The following is a 10,019-nucleotide window of genomic DNA, read 5'->3' on the forward strand; positions in this document are numbered from 1 at the left end:
CCACTCCTTAGTAGCTTTAGTTCTGCAGTCAGATTTCAAGGACTTGTTTTGTTTTTATATGTCCCTTTGCTTTTTCATTAATTTAGTGAAGAGTAGATATATTTTACCAATGATATCTACACTATAAATTTCTCTAAAGGAATATGATACTGTGACAGGAAAAGTCAGCCAGTCTCAACACTCATGGAAGGTTTCCTTGAAGAAGCATGATTTAAATTGAACTCTGAAACATTAGTAAGAAAAATTCATTACACGAAGATGAGGGAAGAACATTTTAGGTATAAAGAACAACATATATAAGAGTTCTGAGGAAGGAGATAATATGATGTTAAAGAAAGAACATGATGGAAAAGTTAAAGAAAAATGGATGTAATGTAAAGTAGCAACAACCCCCAAAGCAGTAAGCAAATCAAGTATCTGGATCTTGGTTTCTAAACATAATTTTTTACTAACAAAACCCAGGACTCCCTGCAGAAATGTACAATATTAGCTTGGGATATCTTGCCATATGAGTAAGGATACACTCAAAGAATAGAGGGAACTTGTCAAAATAACCGTAAAGCACATCCAACTTTAAGGAGATCCCTTTGCCCAAATTCCTGGCTATTTGAGTATCAAAATAAATTATAATTACATAGACTATAATCAATAAGTTATATAATATATAATTTTCAATTAATACAATAAACTATAATTATAGTATACTATGAAACATTAAATGAAACAGGAATCTATTATTCCATACTGATATAATTGTTATACATGAATAAATTTAAGTTTGGTGAGGAATGACACATATTTATGTAGTCCCAAATTACCTCCCCACAAAATATTTGTTAATTACAAAGGGAAAAATGCACTTTACAGTGGAGAATCCTGGCAGACACCATCTTAAGTGATTGGAGTTAACATCATTAGAAATCACAATTTGCAGATGTGTGCTATTTTATAGTCACCAACAAGAACATGATTATCATTTCTCTAATATTCCTGCCAAAGTATACAACCATCATGAAGACAGACAAATGAAAATTGAAGGACCTTTTCCAAAATAATTGGCCAATAATCTTCAGGTTTTGAGATGATGAAAGTGAACGAAAAATTGAGAACTTGTTCCACGTTCAAGGACAGTAAAGAGACAACATGTTAACAAAACACAAATGTAACTCCAAACTGGATCTTTAGCTATAGATACTTTGTGAAAATTGAATGGATTCTGAGAGATGAACTGATGTAAAGACCCTGATTTTGATGGTTGTGTTGTAAGTATTTAGGGGAGTACTCCTTGTTTACAAGAAATGCACTGAAGTGTTTAGGGAAATGTAGTACCATATTAGCAAATATATGCACCTGAATGGTGAAGAAAAGGAAAATTCTGCATATTATGCTTCCAAATCTTCTAAAAATTTGAGATTGTTTAAAAATAAAATTAATTAATTAATTAATTTAAAAGGAGGGTGGAAAGGCCAATATGGCTGGAAACCTTGTGCTTCAATTTCTCCATCTGTATAATAAGGGGAGTAGCTGAAATCTAAGCACAAGTCTCAGCTCCAGTTGCACTGTAATGTGCTAATGAGTCCCCAGAGATGACATAGAAAATGAAAATGGACTATGTATTGGTTTCCATTGCTGTGTAACAAATTAACACAAGCTTGGTAGTTTAAAATAATACCCATTTATTTATTTTTTTTTAAAGATTTATTTATTTATTTATACAAGCACTGGGTACAGTCAGAAGCGCAGGAGGGTGAGAGAATTCACCAGAGCCAGAGCGGGGAACAGAATAGGCTGAGCGATGAAATACACTGCTGAGGAGAGCAGCGGGTGCAGCAGGAGAGGTCTGTCGCACCATGTGGGACCATCGCTGGCGGTCGGGGATCGAACTGGTGCTGCAGAGGCTGCCGGCAGCTTCGCAGCCCAGCGCTCAACCTCTGCGCCACCAGGGGAGGCTCAATAATACCCATTTATTATTTCACAGTTATGTAGACCAGAAGTCTCGGGTGGCATGACAGGGTTTTTTGCTGAAGGTTAAATCAAAGTGTAAGTTGCACTCTCATCTGGAGCTTGGGGATGTTCTCTTCCCAGCTCATTCCTGATATTTGCAGAATTTAGTTCCTGGTGGTTATAGGACTGAAGTCCCCAGTTATTTGTTGGGGAATACTTTCAGCTCCTAGAAACTTCTTCACATAGACTGTCTCACATTTTGAATCTCCCTTCCTTTTCTGGTGCTACTTAGAGGAATTCTGTTTTAAAATGTTCATGTGATTAGGTCACTCAGACCATTTCTCTATCTTAAGGTCCATTGAGTAGTAACTTTAACTCTACCTGCATTGTCCCCTTTGCCATCTTATATAACATAACATAATCATAAGAGGAAAGCCAGTGGAAAAAGATTATGGGGATCATTTTAGAATTTTGCTAACTACAGGATAGAAGAGAGAAATGCATTTGAATCTGCTTCTGAACATCATAGCAAAAAGGTAAAGTAAAAATCTGCTTCTTAGAGTCATAAGGGTTGGGAAATTTTGATCTTTGAGATATCTTTAATACTGAAATTCCTTGATTTGTCTTTATTATGCTGTAAGAGCTGGCACAGTCTGTTTCTGATTTACTATTGCCTTCCCAGAACTTAGCTTAATGCCTGGCACATAATATCTACTGTTGCAGATAAAAATGTTGAGGGTGCGAAGGAAAAATGATGAGTGAATGATTAACTATGGCAATCAAAGATTTATTTCCTTATTTAACTAATCGAAAACTTCAGTGCTGGTATCTCAGTGAGTTATTCTTCCAGAAGAGTCAGGTGAAAGAGATACCTGACAGTTAATTTCTAGCTCCCTTTTGATTGATGATATTTGTATGTATATAGAATTCTGGAGGTGTTTTTTTAAATTAAGTATAATTTGCCAAGAAGACTTGGAACATATTCATTTATCAATAGAAGCAGCTAACACATGCAGAATGAAAGGATCTTGTGGTTGTTTAAATTGACATATATTCAAAAAAACATATATGATGATGATGTTTAAAATATCCCTATATAGGGTTATAGGAAGAAATCATATTAAAGATTATTTTGGAAATAGTTTCATTGGTCATTTCAAAATATGAATATTTTCAAAGGTCATTCTTAGTCAGTACAGTAATCAGTAATTATAATTGCTAGACATCTATTCAGATTTTTTCTCTGTAATCATGGGCATCCACAAGCCAGCAAATATCTGTATATTTCTACACAGATAAGTCAAAAGGTAGGCAAATTTTTCCATTACCAAATTGCCATTGGAAATGTTTAGCCCTGTTTACATTGTTTAGCCTTACAACAATGGGTATTATCGATTAAATATTCAATCTTTTCCAATTTGACACATTAAACATGCATTGTTTTATTTTATATTTTTATGTTACTATTTTATACCTTTATTTTTCTTTTGAGTTTAAAAAGTATTTTAAGGTGAGATTGTTAAAATGGATCTTTGGTATAATTTTCCTTTATTCTTTTGTCCAAAACTACATGTACTTTTACCTCTCATAAATATTTAGTTAAGTCATTTTCAATATGTATTAGTATGGTGATCACCCTAGTCTCTAGGATGGTGTCCCAATCAGCTGGCATTTACAACCTCTCCTCTTGAGCATGAGCTGGTGTTCTGACATCCTTCTTTGCACTGTCAATAAGATGTGGCAAATGGAATGGAACCTCATGCTATGAGCAGATTTTTAGATTCTCCTTTATTACCTTCTTGGCTACGTGCTTTGATGAAGCAAGTTGCTATGTTGGAAAGGCCCACTTGACAAGGAACTGAAGGTAGTTTCTAGCCAAGATCCAGCAAGGAACTGATGCTCTCAATCCAACAGTCCACAAAGAAATGAATCTTACCAACAACTATATGGGCATGGAAAGGGCTCCTCTCCTAGAAAGTCTTTAGATGAGACTCTCAGCCTGGCAGATACCTTGTTATAACCATAGTTGTACTCATTCCATTGAGACTCCCTCTGTGGATTCTATCAATAAAGTTTACTACTTAGATTTTCCAATGTGACATTAACATATTTTATCTATGGTCAACTAGTTATTAATCAAATACTTATTTAAAATTTGTAGATAATAAATTATCATATACTGTACAGCATGTGGGAACTTTAAAGTAACTGAAAGGAAATTTGGTTTCAGGTTTGTTTACTTTTGACAAAGAAAACTGATGAAAGCCCTTCTATTTGCATCCTATTTTTATTAAAGAATATATTGAACATAACTTTTTATTAAAGAACATATTGGACACCCACTCAACATTTTACTTTTCAACTAGCACTGGGATTCTTAAGGATTCTTCTCTGTTTTGATTTCACAATAGATTGAAAATTCCATGAGAATTTATTTGCATGTACTTGTACTTATATAGATTTGAGCATCTGCTTAGAGAGGTCCAGAATTGTCTAGATTCTCTGAAAGATTAAAAGAGATAAATATCTTACTTTTTGTTCCTAAGATGGGTAATTCTCTTGAGAACTGTTTTTTGAGAAGAGATGGGTATTGTATAAAGACACACCCATCCTGCCTCCAGAGGTCTGAGTGCACCTCTCTTTCCTCCCCTAAGAATATCAATACTTATCCTGTGTTTATGTGGCTGAAAGTTTTTAAAAACTTAAGGGGACTTACTAATACAGGGATTCATCTCTGAATATCTCGTTTGGTCCTCTGCTTAGGAAGCAAGGGCAGGGATAGAGGAATTATAATTTAGAGGGAAAAGAAAAAGACTCTCTTCCCTTCCCACATTGCTTCCACCTCCTTAGCTCCTTGGCTTCTGTCACTGCCCTGTTAAGTTCTACCTCAAGAGATTATTTTCAGAAAGGGGACAGTAAATTTATTTTCCTACTGATTTAAAAGTCCATTATGACTTTATTGGGATTTTAGTAATATATTCACTAAATATAAAGAACCATGTTTTTCACAAAATAATACATTCAGAGGTGAACAAAACAGGTTTAAGTTTTTACCTACCAAGTATTTTATTCTCACACAAATGAAGGTGAGAGCACAGGAATTTGACAGGTGAGTGTGAGAGGTAGACTGAATTGGATGTAGGGAAGAACCCAGAAGGAGAGATAAATGGAGAAAGGGAAACACATCACCTGACTACCCTAAATTTTACCATGAAAGACTACTACACATACTATCTTAGATAAAACAGGAGCAGTTGTTTCCTCTTCTGCCCAAAGTCAGATTTGTTCCTATCACCAACTTTTATTTTTATCTTATTTTGACTAGTTAAGAGCTCCAAGCTCAGTATTTTAGAAGTTAAGAGAGTCCCTGGCATTGGCAATTAAAAAGAAATAAAATTGTGATACCTCCCATGGACAAATTTAGAGATTATTATACTTCCAGAGAAAAACCACATTTAAAAGGGCAAAGACTGCTGTCAACGGAAAATTCAATGGAACATACATCTCAGTAAGACGAGAACTGATTGACTTGTAGTAACTCCAGTTCTTTCACAGAGCTCTTAATAGCAAGATGATAATTCAAGGTGATGAAAGAAATGGTTTCCAGAAATTTCCTGAAAAGTGATTAATAGCTAAGAAGGGACAACCCAGGATTTCATCTCTACTTTTCTATATAGTGGCACTCAGAATGACTAGATATGCCATGCTATAAGATGGAGAATGGAGACATAGTTTGTAATCAGAACACCTGGATTCCACTCCAGTTATTCTTTTGTGAGCAAGTCATTAAATCGCTTTCAAACTCTGTTTTGTCTTCAGTAACAATATCACTAGGTTGTTTTGAAATCCACTGAGATAAAATTATGAATTATATTGTTCTACACACTACATTTGTGATTTTTATTGCTTCATGTGTGTAAATTCCATATTCCAAAGAGAAGCAATATGACTCAGTTGACCAAAGACAGAGGCAATAATATCTATGCTGAATCATCAGTTTTGTATGCCATGAACAGTAACTGATGCTCCATTTATACTAGTTTCAGGGGATAATATAAAATTATACAATCTGATTAATGTTTTATGCTTTTCTATACAAAGAACCAGAAAGCAATACTTTTTCCAGGATAGATTTTTAACTTCACACTTTCAAAAGGTATGTTACAAATTGCTATAAAGTATTTATTTTCCAAGTACACTAATATTCAATGGGACTGAAAGAACATTTGAATCTTCAAATAAATCAGTAAGGCAAGAATTTTACCACTAATAAAATTTCTATCATTTAAACACTCAATATTATCTTAAAGTAATGAACATAGTATTTTGAAAATGATAAATAATTAAAAGACTCTAAACATTTCCCTGCCACCAAAACTTTACATTTCTACTAATAAAATTAAATCGTTTTCCTTTCTCTAGTGTATGTTCTCGGCTTTGTCATAAATTAGTTACCCATATAAGACATTTGGATTTATTTCTGAGCTCTTTTTCTGTTCCAATGATTTGTGTTGCTGTTTTTATTCTAAAACCATGCTATTTTGATTACTACAGACTTTGTACTATAGTTTGAGGTCAGGGAACATGATACTTATATTTTTGTTCTTTTTTCAGGATTTCTTTGGCTACATGGGTTCTATTGCAGTTACACATTAGGATTTTTTTTTGTCTCTATGTTTGTGAAGAATGCCATTGGGATCTTGATAAATACTGCATCTGTATAAAACTTTAGGTAAAGCTGTAATTTTAATAAAAATTAATTCTTCCAATCCATGTGGACAACTAATTTATAAGAAAGGAGCTAAAGCATACCATGGAGAAAGAAAATTCTCTTCAGTTCAGCAAGTGGTGTTAAAAAAAAACTGGACAGCCACACACAAAAGAATGAACTGGACCACTATCTTTCACCAAACAAAAGAATAAACTCAAAATAGATTAAAGAGGGGCCTCCCTGGTGGCACAGGTGGTTGAACATCAATACTGGGAAGTGTTCTGCAGCTACTGCAGCTGGAGTTTGATCGCCGGCCAGGGAGGTGACTCACACGGCACAGCAGACCTATCCTGTCTTGCCCACTGCTCCCTTCAGCAGTGTGTTTCAGTCGGTCCACCTGTTCTGCTCCCAACTCCGTCTCTGGTGGATCCCATTACCCCCTGCACCTCTGGCCTACACCCCAGCTCTTGTATGCATAAATAAATAAATCTTTAAAAAATAGATTAAAGACTTGGATGTAAGCTCTGAAGACATAAAATGCATTGAAGAAGCTCCTTGACATTCATAGGCTTTAGAGATGTCCTCAGGGACTTGACTACTACTAAACAGCTTAAAATATTTTAGTTAAACTACTTAGTTTAACTATTTATTTTAGTTTATTTATTTAACTAAATAGTTTAACTTAAACGAAATAGCTTCTACATAGTGAAAGAAACCATAACCAAAACAAAAAGACATCCTACTGAATAGGAGAAGATAACTGAAAACCATACATTTAACAAAAGGTTAATAATTCAAAATATATGAAGAACTCCTACTATTCAGTAATAAAAATAACAAGCAACTCAATTAAAAAATAGGCCGATGATTTCAACAGATTTTTCACCAAAGACAATGTACAGGAGCGAACACATGAAAAGAAGCTCAACATCACTAATCATCGGGGAAATATAAGTCAAAACTACAATGAGATATCACCTCAGAATATGTCAGAATGGACATTACCAAAAAAAAGACAATAAACAACAAATGTTAGTGAGGATGTAGAGAAAAGGGAACCCATATACATGACTGGAGAGGATGTAAACTGGTAAGTCACTATGAAAAACAATATGGTGATTCCTTAAAAAATTAAGACTAGAAATACCACTTGATTCAGCTTCTGGGTATTTAGCCATGTAATACGAAAACAATAATTCAAAAAGATTTATGTGTCCTTATGTTCATTACAGCACTATTTATAATAGCCAAGATATGGAAACTACCTAGGTACCCATGGATGAGTGGCTAAAGAAGATATATATACAATGGAATGCTACTCATCTATTAAAACAAATGATGAGGGGCCTCCCCGGTGGCGCAGCAGTTGAGCGCTGGGTTGTGAAGCTGCCCGCAGCCTCTGTAGCGCCAGTTCAATCCCCGGCCCCTGGGTGAGGGTCCCACATGGCACCAGACCTCTCCTGCCGCCCGCTGCTCCCCTCAGCAGTGTACTTCGGTCCTTCTGCCTGCTCTGCTCCCCGCTCTGGCTCTGGTGAATTCTCTCACCCTCCCACGCTTCTGACTATACCCAGTGTTTGTATAAATAAATAAAAATAAATCTTAAAAAAAAAATAAACACTTTCTTTAAAAAAAAAAAATGATGAAATACTGCCATTTGCAACATAGATGAACCAGAGGGTATTAGAACTAGTGAAATAAGTTAAATGGAGAAAGACAGATACCATGACTTTATTAATATTTGGAAGATAAAGAAACAAAGAAAGGGAACAAATTAAACAAAGTTAAACAAAACCTCAGATTTAGAGAACAGATTGGTGGTGGTTACTGGAGGGAAAGGAGGTGGCAAGTAGAAAATTGGGTCCAGGGGGTCAATGGTATGGTGGTTGATGGAACCTAGACTTTATTGGTAATACAATGTTGTATTGTGAAGCTTGTATAACTCATCAACCAACGTTGCTTCAATTAAAAAAGAATGAGAGAAGTGGAATACAAATAGTAAAATATTTATAAACACAAATGTTCAATAATTAAGTGGTATGCAAATAGACTAACATTCCAATTTAAAGATTGATTTAAAACACACACACACAAATCTATCACAATAATCTCTATGACTATATGTTTAAGGTTTCCAAGTTTCAAGGATATACAAAACTTTAGGCAGTCTTTAAAATGTCATTTATGAAGTTGTAAATTAACCTGAAAAATAACTTACTTTCAGGAAAAATTTTCAACCTAGAATAACCTAGGTCATCATGTGATTTGTAATTCTAATCTTTTTGTCTCCAAACTTCGATTAATACAATCTGATTTTTGCTTCTTTTTTTTTATAAACTATTGGATTTTCATAGTCCATGAAACCTCAAAGTAAGATTTATACTTAAAAAAAATGTCATTTGGTAATTCAAGGGATAAATAAAAGCATTTCCCTTAGTGGTAGTGAGAAAGAACCTCTGCTGGCAGGAGTTTTGTTTGGTTACTGATCTTTTGCATCTGCCATGTGTGAAATGACAGTGGTATCATTCAGGAAATTCAATATACCCACAGAGAGAAACCAAACATGACAGCTTATTTTGGGAACCATTCTATCATGAGGATACATTTGTTCTTGGAATAGCTTCAGAAAGCCTCCCTCCTATTGAACTGTGTCTTGATTAAAGGAACAACTGATGTCTGCAACATAGAGAATAGTTTTCTCTCGACAAAACTGTCTTATTATTGTCAAAGCATTTCCTATTGCAAGGAAGACATTTATTGTTAAATATTTACTGTCTTTTTCCAGAAGCACAGATTGAAAGATGGTTCCTGGAAGGCTGAGCACAGCCATTTGATAAACTGCAAATAGTAATACTTATAATAATGTATATATCATTTTTCTCTTGTAAACAATATGCTTCTGCAAGAGGCATAGCAATGCATCTTTGTCTATAATTGTTTATTTGTAATCTTTATAATTATAGTATCAAAATTTATTTACTAACTGAAATATGGAAATCAATTTAGAAACTATTGTGTTTTTATCAGAATACTTAGAAGAAAACAAATAGTAGTATGTTAATTTGTTGTTAAAAATCAAGTGATGTTTGTTAAGGTACTTAATATTTTTCATTCTCTTGAAATATTTTCATTCCTTTACTTTTAATTCCTATCCAATCTTTGGGGTTACTTTCATGTAACTTATTTTGCTAATGTGAATCAGGGTGGCTAAGATAATCCTTTGTAAATGGAAATAACATGTGTAATATACTGAAATGGGTAGGTAGCTCTATTGTGCTGGCTTCTAGGACATTTTTGCTAAATTTCCTCTAGATTCAGCAGGTTTCTCACAAACCTCATAAAATAATGAGATGATAATTGACATCTT

This window comes from Talpa europaea (assembly GCF_964194135.1).
Source record: "Talpa europaea genome assembly, chromosome: 13".
In the NCBI taxonomy this organism is placed as follows: Eukaryota; Metazoa; Chordata; class Mammalia; order Eulipotyphla; family Talpidae; genus Talpa; species Talpa europaea.